Source organism: Gossypium arboreum, chromosome 7 (assembly GCF_025698485.1).
Source record: "Gossypium arboreum isolate Shixiya-1 chromosome 7, ASM2569848v2, whole genome shotgun sequence".
Taxonomy (NCBI): Eukaryota; Viridiplantae; Streptophyta; class Magnoliopsida; order Malvales; family Malvaceae; genus Gossypium; species Gossypium arboreum.
Genome location: NC_069076.1, coordinates 12,257,498 through 12,266,360, shown reverse-complemented (window position 1 = coordinate 12,266,360; position 8,863 = coordinate 12,257,498). Strand labels below are relative to the sequence as shown.

At 33.7% G+C, this 8,863-nt stretch overlaps 1 non-coding gene across 1 annotated transcript; it reads right to left on the bottom strand.

The window, feature by feature from the left end:
* Nucleotides 1-1,100: 1,100 nt before the first annotated feature.
* On the bottom strand, nt 1,101-1,207 carry LOC128296115 (small nucleolar RNA R71). Its single transcript, XR_008286663.1, has one exon. It is a non-coding gene; the product is annotated as a small nucleolar RNA R71 (small nucleolar RNA).
* Nucleotides 1,208-8,863: the final 7,656 nt, after the last annotated feature.

Genomic DNA, 8,863 nt, shown 5'->3' with positions numbered 1-8,863 from the left:
GAAACCCTTAGTTTAATATGGTCAGTAAAATGTATATTTCACTAAGTAAAAGATTCCTAAATGACTTAATTTGGTTTCTAAACTCATGAATGATTGAGTTGTCATAGTATGTTTTTCTGAACATTGTTAAGCATGAGAAAAATAAACTAAGTTGAATAGTGAAATTATCTTAGCATATTCATGTTATTGATTGTTAAATTTTGTGTTTTTACTGCTAAACTCATTTTATTTATCTCATCTAATACTTTGTATTTAGATTAAATTTTATTAGGGATCATCTTGCATTTGGATAATTCAATTTAGCTTAACCATCATCACTCAAAATATTTTTATCACCAAATTGTTAACTTTAATTTTACAATTAATTGATTAACATACACAGTCCTTCTGGAGACGATAACTCTTTTACTTACTTTATTGCTTGATAACGACTGTGTACACCAGTACAAATTTGGGCATTACAAGTTTTTTGCACCATTTCTTGGGACTGTTGCCTTAATCAGTTTTTTTGTAAAATTATTCTTTACAGTTTGGATTTTATTTCATTTTTATCTAACTTTTAACTTTACTAATTGATTATTTATTCTTTATTTTTTTGAATTATTTTTAGGTGTTTATGAGCATAAATCGAATCATCGATTTATGTGAACGTTTAGACAAAGAAGATACGAAAGATCAGCTTAAAAAACAAGTAAAGATGGACCTTGGAAATCAGAATGATGGACAAGGTAATAGAGTCGATCATGTGCACAATCCAATCCTTATTGTTGACGACAGGGATATTGCCATAAGACAGTACATTATGTCATTCTCAATGAATCAAATTCGGAAATTAGGAGACCATAAATTGAGGCACTGCAATTTGAATTGAAATCAGTGATGTTTCAAATGTTCCAAATGGTGGGCTAGTTTAGTGGAATACCAACGAAAGATCCACACCTTCACCTTCAATTATTCATGGAGGTGAGTGATTCTTTTAAGATAGCTAGCGAGATTGAGCAAGAGCATGACTTAATTCATTTCCCCCAAGTTTAATATCAACTTGGCAAGAATTAGCAAAATAGTTTTTTGTTAAGTATTTTTCACCAAGCAAAAACGCTAAGTTGCGAAATGAGATAACCACTTTTTCACAATTGGATGATGAATCCTTGTACAAGGCGTGGGAAAGATTCAAGGAATTACTTTGTAGGTTTCCTCATTATGGGATTCCACATTGCATCCAATTGGAAACGTTTTATAACAGTCTTAATGCACACACAAGATTGATGGTAGATGCTTCTACGAATGATGCTCTCTTGTCTAAATTTTATAATAAGGCTTGCGAAATCATTAAGAGGATGGTTGTTAACAACTATCAATAGCCAACAAATCGAGCAACTTCAGGAAGACGAGTAGCCGAAGTGTACGAAGTGGACACATTAGCATCACTCTTAGCTTAGGTATCTTCTATTTCTTAAATGTTGAAACAGTTTACCACTAATGGTTTAAATAATTTTGCAGCCCAACCACCGAGTCAATTTGAGTTTATTTCCTGCATATATTATTGGGATGGCCATTATTTTGAGAATTGTCTATCAAATCCCGAATCAGTATATTACGTAAGGAATCAACACAAAAATAGAAGTTGGACTGGACAATGACCACAGCCCAACTTCTACAATCCTTTGTTGCGTAATCATCCAAATTTTTCTTGGAGTAACCAAGGAAATGGACTAAACAACATCTACATGCAGCATATACCCAACGAATCCCAAAGGTTCAACTAACAAGCTCCAAAACCACCTCAAGTCGAGTTATTTAATAGTTTAGAGAACTTGTTGAAGGTGTATATGGTGAAGGATGATGCATTAATCTAAAGCCAAGCAGTAACACTAAAAAATTTGGAGAGCCAAATGGGTCAGTTAACTAAAGAGCTTCATAACGGACCACAAGGAAACTTGCCGAGTGATACAAAAAATCCAAGAAAATTGGGTAAAGAACATTACAAGGAAGTAGCTTTACAAATTAGTAAGTCTTTGGATCCCAAGATAGTTGTGATTGAAGATGAACCTGTTGAGAAGAGAAGAAGAAAAAGTCAATCAACAGTTGAAATTCCTACACCAGAAGAGCCAGAACTTACAAATTCTGATGAGGTCAAATCTAACCCAGTAAATTCTGAAAAACTAACATCTTCTTTATATGCAAATTTATCTCTTTAAAAAAGTTGTCTAGTCCAACCTAAAGTTTTATCACCTCTATATCCTCAAAAGTTCCAACCAAATAAGTATAAACAGAAGGTACAATTCAATAAATTTTCGGGTGTTCTAAAGCAATTGCATATCAACATCCTATTGGTGGAGGTTTTAGAGTAAATGCCCAAATATGTGAAGTTCATGAAGGACATTCTATCAAAGAAGAATAAACTCAGTGAGTATGAGATTATCGCTTTAACGAAGGAGTGCAGTACGTTCTTACAGAACAAGCTATCTCTAAAACTAAAGGGCCCTGGAAGTTTTACCATGCCCTGTAATATTAGAGAATCTTATTATGGTAAAGCTTTGTGCGACTTAGGAGCAAGCATCAATTTGATGCCCAAGTCTATTTTTAAACAGTTGGGAATAGGCAAAGTAAGACCCACTATTGTGACACTTCAACTAGTGAATCGATCTTTAGCATACCAGAAGGAAAGATCAAGAATGTTTTGGTAAGAGTCAATAAATTTATTTTTCCTGTTAATTTCATTGTCTTAGATTTTGAAGTAGATAAGGAAGTGTCGATCATCCTAGAGAGGCCTTTCCTAGCTACGGGAAGAACGTTAATAGACATACAAAAAGGTGAACTCACCATGAGAGTTCAAGACAATCAGGTAACATTTAATGTTCTCAAAGTAATGAAATTTCCCGGTCCGACGGAGCAATGTTTAGTTATGGAAGAGCTAGAAACCTTAGTTTCTATGGAATGAGAGAACAATTTTGAAGACCCATTGAAGAATATCTTAGGGTCTAAGTCATTGGAAGATAAAGAAGGTAACAAAAATATGGTTTTGATGGAAGTCAATCTGATGAGCTCTGTTCAACCAACACGGTTTGAACCGCTAGAAGTAGAAGTTCAGGAGTTTGTGCAACCGCAGTTATCAATCGAAGAACCACCTAAACCCAAACTAAGGTACTTCCTTCTCATTTGAAATACGTTTATTTAGGTAACAGTTCTACTTTACCTGTGATTGTTTCAGCGGAGTTAACAAAACACCAAGAAGAGCAATTGATTGTTGTTTTAAAGAAATTAAAAAAGGCAATTGGTTAGACCATAACTGACATTTGAGGTATAAGCCCTTCATTTTGTATACATAATATTATCCTAGTGGAGGGTGAAAGAGCTAGAATTAATGGGAAAATGAGACTCAATCCTATCATGAAAAAGGTAGTGCGAAAGGAAGTGATGAAATGGTTAGATGCGGGAATTATCTACACCATCTCAAATAGTTCATGGGTAAGTCCGGTATAGTGTGTACCCAAGAAAGGTGCAATTACGATTGTCGAAAATGAACGAAATGGGTTAATCTTGGTGAGAACTGTCACAGGTTGGAGAATTTGTATTGATTACAGAAAATTGAACAGAGCCACTCGAAAGGATCATTTCTCGTTGTCTTTTGTGGATAAGATGTTAGATGGACTGGCAGGTAACGAATATTATTGTTTCTTATATAGATATTCGGGATACAACCAAATAATTGTACCCTTGAAAGACCAACATAAAACTACTTTTACTTGCCCGTACGGTACGTTTGTTTTTAGGCAAATGCTTTTTGGTTTATGTAATGCACCTGCCACATTTTAGTGATGCATGATGGCAATATTTATTGCAATAGTAGAAATTTTTTTTGAGGCTTTCATGGATGATTTTTATGTTTTTGGTAATACTTACAGTGTTTGTTTGAGTAAATTGGCTAAGGTACTTAAGAGATGCAATGAGACAAATCTTGTCATTAACTGGGAGAAATGTCATTTTATGGTTAAAGAGAAGATTGTATTGGGGCATAAAATTTCCAGAAATGGGATCGAAGTCGATAAAGTGAAAGTTGATGTAATTGAGAAATTACCACCACCAGTTAGTGTGAAAGGAGTTCGAAGTTTCTTAGGCCATGCCAGTTTTTACCAAAGGTTTATGAAAGATTTTTCAAAAATTTCTAAACCTTTGTGTATATTGTTAGAGAAAAATACAATTTTTTATTTTAACAAAGCATGTTCAAAAGCTTTTGAAGAATTGAGAAGTCGATTAATTTTAGCACCAATAATTGTTACACCTAATTGGAACTCACCTTTTGAGTTGATGAGTGACGCAAGCAATTTTGTTGTTGAAGTTGTGATGGGTCAAAGAAGGAAAAAACCATTTCACCCTATCTATTATGCAAGCAGAACTTTGACAGGAGTCCAGCTTAATTACACGATAACTGAAAAAGAACTATATGTTATAGTTTTTTTGCTTTTGACAAGTTCCGTTCTTATCTCATGGGTATAAAAGTCACAGTATTTACTAGCAAGGCGACCATTAAATACTTACTTACAAAGAAAGATGCTAAACTGAGGCTAATTTGAAATTAATATGATAAAAAATTCTGATTCTGATAAGGTCATCAAAACAAGATGAGCGAAGACGCTCAATAAAAAAGATTTTTTCTTCCCCAACCGGATTCGATTCTTTTGAAGGGTAAGCCTATTTATTTACGGTTCTAAGAGCAAGAGTTCTAGTGGTCGACTCGCTTCTTTCAAACTGTTTCTCATTATTAAGAAAGGGTAACGAAGATAAAATACGAGCTTGTTTTATAGCAATAGTAATTAATCGTTGTTGTTTTACTCTTACTTCAAGAATTTAACCTTGAAACCTAAGACTGAAAAGGTGCTGAAAATTAAGTAGCTGATCATTTTTCGAGGTTAGAGCAAAATGAGGTAACTCATTCACTTGTTCCAATTAATGAAAGTTTTTCTAATGAACATATCTTTGAGGTAAGTCGAATTCATGAAATACCTTGGTTTGCTGATTATGCGAATTATTTAGCATGTGCAGTAATTCCTTGAGAAATGAAATACCAAAAAAGGAAGAAATTCCTTCATGATAGTTGGTATTATTTTTGGGAGGATCCATTTTTGTTTAAACAATGTATAGATAACATAATCTGCAAGTGTGTAGCTAGAAGTGAAATTGACGAGATACTTTACTACTATCATTTATCTCTGAGTGGGGGGACACTTTGGTGGTTTTTGTACTGCAACAAAGATTTTAGAAGTAGGATTCTTTTGGCCTACAGTGTTCAAGGATACGTATGCATATGTGAAAAATTATGATAGATGCCAAAGGACCAAAAACATATCAATGAGGAATGAGATGCCTTTGACGAACATTTTAAAGGTAGAGTTATTTGATGTGTGGGGTATTGATTTTCTAGGTCCGTTCCCTTCTTCTTATGGTAATAAGTATATCTTGGTAATTGTTGATTACTTATCCAAGTGGGTTGAAGCCGAGGCATACCTAACGAATGATGCTAAGGTAGTCATATGATTCTTACATAAGCATGTGTTTACACGGTTTCGGACTCCTAGAGCTATAATTAGCGATAAATGATCTCACTTTATGAAAAAATGGCTTAAATGGTTGCTTGACAAGTACAATGTCAAACACAAGATTGCCACTACCTATCATCTATAGTCAAATGGGCAAGTTGAACGGGTTAACCGTGAGATCATAGGAATCATTGAAAATGTGGTGCAACCTAATAGAAAAGATTAATCTTGAAGGCTCGATGATGCTCTATGGGCCTATCAAAATTCTTTTAAGACACCGTTAAGAATGACTACTTATAGGTTAATCTGAAGGAAGGCATGTCATTTGTCGCTTGAGTTGAAGAATAAAGCTCGTTGGGCTTTACAGTAGTTAAATTTGGATTTTAAACAAGCCGGTGAGAGAAGGATGTTACAACTTGATAAGTTAGAGGAGTTGAGGTCGTTTTCATACAAGAATGTCAATATGTATAAAGAAAAGACTAAGAGATGGCATGACAACCGGATACAACATCGTGAATTCAGAAAAAGACAGAAAGCATTGTTGTTTAATTCGAGGCTAAGGTTCTTTCCGGGAAAGCTCAAATCTCGATGGAAAGGACCTTATACCATTTATAAAGTTTACCCATATGGAGCAGTAGAATTGTACAACAATAAGGGAGGTACGTTTAAAGTTAATGGTATATATCTCAAACACTCTTAGGATGGTGAAGTTGAGCAAGTTGAAACCTCATTTAATTTAATAAACCCTTAATTTTTATGTTTTTATTTCTAATAAATGACATACTTAGAAATTATTTTCTTAGATTAATACATTAAATTAAGTCTGTCTAAGGAGATTGGAACTTAAGCGAGACCATCTGTGACCCCTCCAACCTTTCCTAAGATATTAATTTAATGTAACCTTCCAAGAAGAAATTTTCTAAGTAAGCCAAAAAAAAATTTATTTTTATTTTAAAAAAACTTTTTTTTTGTTTATGCTTAATAATGTCAATTTGGCTCAAGTACTAATCAGTTTATTTTTCTAGTTTAGTTTAATTTTTCAATACAGCAAAATAATTGCAATTTGGGCTTAAGGCCTAGAACAGTGAATAGGAGAAATTTAGCCACTGGGTGCCATCCATAGGATCTCCAAAAACCTTAACTTTGCCACTTTTCCCTTCCTTCCTTACCTTGCCGTCCAAGTAATTACTTGTAGCTAAATTTTTGCTACAAATTTGCCCAATCCATTACTATATAAACCCTTTCATACCATCATATTATTCACAACCATTCTAGCAACTAGCTTAATCCCTAGCCACCTATTCCATTCCTCTTTGCCATTAGCCTCAAGTCCCAAAAACTTTCCCCAATTTTCTTCCCTTGTCACAAGTTTCTCCTATCGCTGCAGCAATATCATTGTCACAGCAGACTTGTCACCATCGAAAGCTCGTTATTATCGTAAATCCATTGTAGCCTCAAACCTCTCCCACACACATTGTCGATTTCTTTTCCCTTCTTTTTGCCAAAATTTTGCCTATTTTGCAAGAAGAATATCATCTCTCATAAAAAAACTAGATCCTCAAAGACTTCTTCGAAAATTTTGATTATAATTCAAGATGAGTAAGTAAGGGAAATATTTGATTCTATCTTCAAGAATTAACCCATGATGCCAGAAAAAAGGTTTCAATTTAGAGAGCAATGACAAGATGGTCATGCCTTTGTCAATTGAAAAGATGATTAATGCTTTAAATTGGAATCAATTCTGTGATGCACGATCAGTGCTTAATGAGGATTTAGTGTGAGAGTTCTATGCTAATTTAACCACACTCGACACTAATGAAGTTCTTGTTCATAAAAAAAAAGTACCATTTACTTCTAAGTCCATTAATGATTTGTTTAACTTACCTAATGTTGAAGAAGATGACTACTTTACCATGATGACAAATATCAATTGGGATTTTCTTCAACAAGTTATTAATATGGTTACAAATCTGGGATCCCAATGGATTATAAGAAATTATGGTAGTCATTCTTGCCGAAAGGAATATTTAAATCTAGTGGCTAAGGTATAATTCTACTTTATTCGATATAGCTTCATGCCTATCTCACATAGTTCCACTATCTCGATGAAACTAATGCTTTTGTTATATTCGATTATGATAGAAAAGTTTATTAATGTTGGGAGAATTATTCTCAAAGAGATCCAGGATTATGCTAAAAAAAAAAGAGTAAGAAGTGCCTATTTTCCATCATTGATTACTTCACTTTGCTTGAATGCCCAACTAAGATCAAAAGCAAACTTGAAGGACTGTTATGCTCAAGGTTGCAAAATAAGGTATGACCTTGAAAGGTTAGTGGAGAATGTTGAACTATTGAACAATGATGAATAGAACAAACCAGAATTTGATGAGTCATCAACCAAATCTGAACTGGAAATTGACTCAACAAATGTCATAGAAGAAGCAGAATCTGAAGAGGAACTAAACAACCTTGAGCCGAGGGTGGACCTAAATGCTGCTGAACCAGTGGAGTTGAGTTTTAATCTTGAGTTGACCATTCCAATGCCATCTTCTTCGAACATTATGAAGAAATTGAAATTTTCAACTATGATGGATATGTGGAAATTCATGCACAACCAACAATAAGCTTACTGGAGATATGCAAAAATTAGAGATGATTTCATACAAAATACCCTTAAGAAATCTTTAACACTTTTGTTCCTGAGTTTCCAGATCATATCTTCGAGACATGGCAAGAAAAGATTGCGAGATCGAGTGCGACAAAGAAGGGAAAAGGAAAAAGACATGAAGGATGACACAAATAAAAGAGGGGGGAAATTTCTTGTCCTTAGTATTTTTTAGGTATTTATCTTTATTTCTTAGTTAGTGTGTTGCTTTCGTATAATAAATAAGATATTGCAAGTATGAATAAAATAAGTTAAATGCCTTTTTATTAGAAAAAAGTGAAATGATGTGGTAATGGGAACAAATATGTCTAGGATTGGAGTGTTGAGAAAGATTTGGTACTTAAGCAGTCTTCATGACTCACCTCTCTATCTTGCTATCCTACCTGGTGTTCAGTTTTCATTCATTACTTTGTTTTCGCAATGAGAACATTACTTCTTTTTAGGGGTAAGGCAATATTTGCATAAATTTTTAAATTTTCAAGTATGTTTTAATCTTTTCCATAGAAGTATGTTGAAATAAATGAATGTTAGAAAAAAATTTGCTCATAAGTTAGTCTAAATGCAAGCATGATTTTTTATTTTATCTAAGTTTTTTTTTTATGTTATCTTGAGTTATGGAATGCTTGTGTATTCTTAGGTCTTATGTAGCCTTTTTCCATGA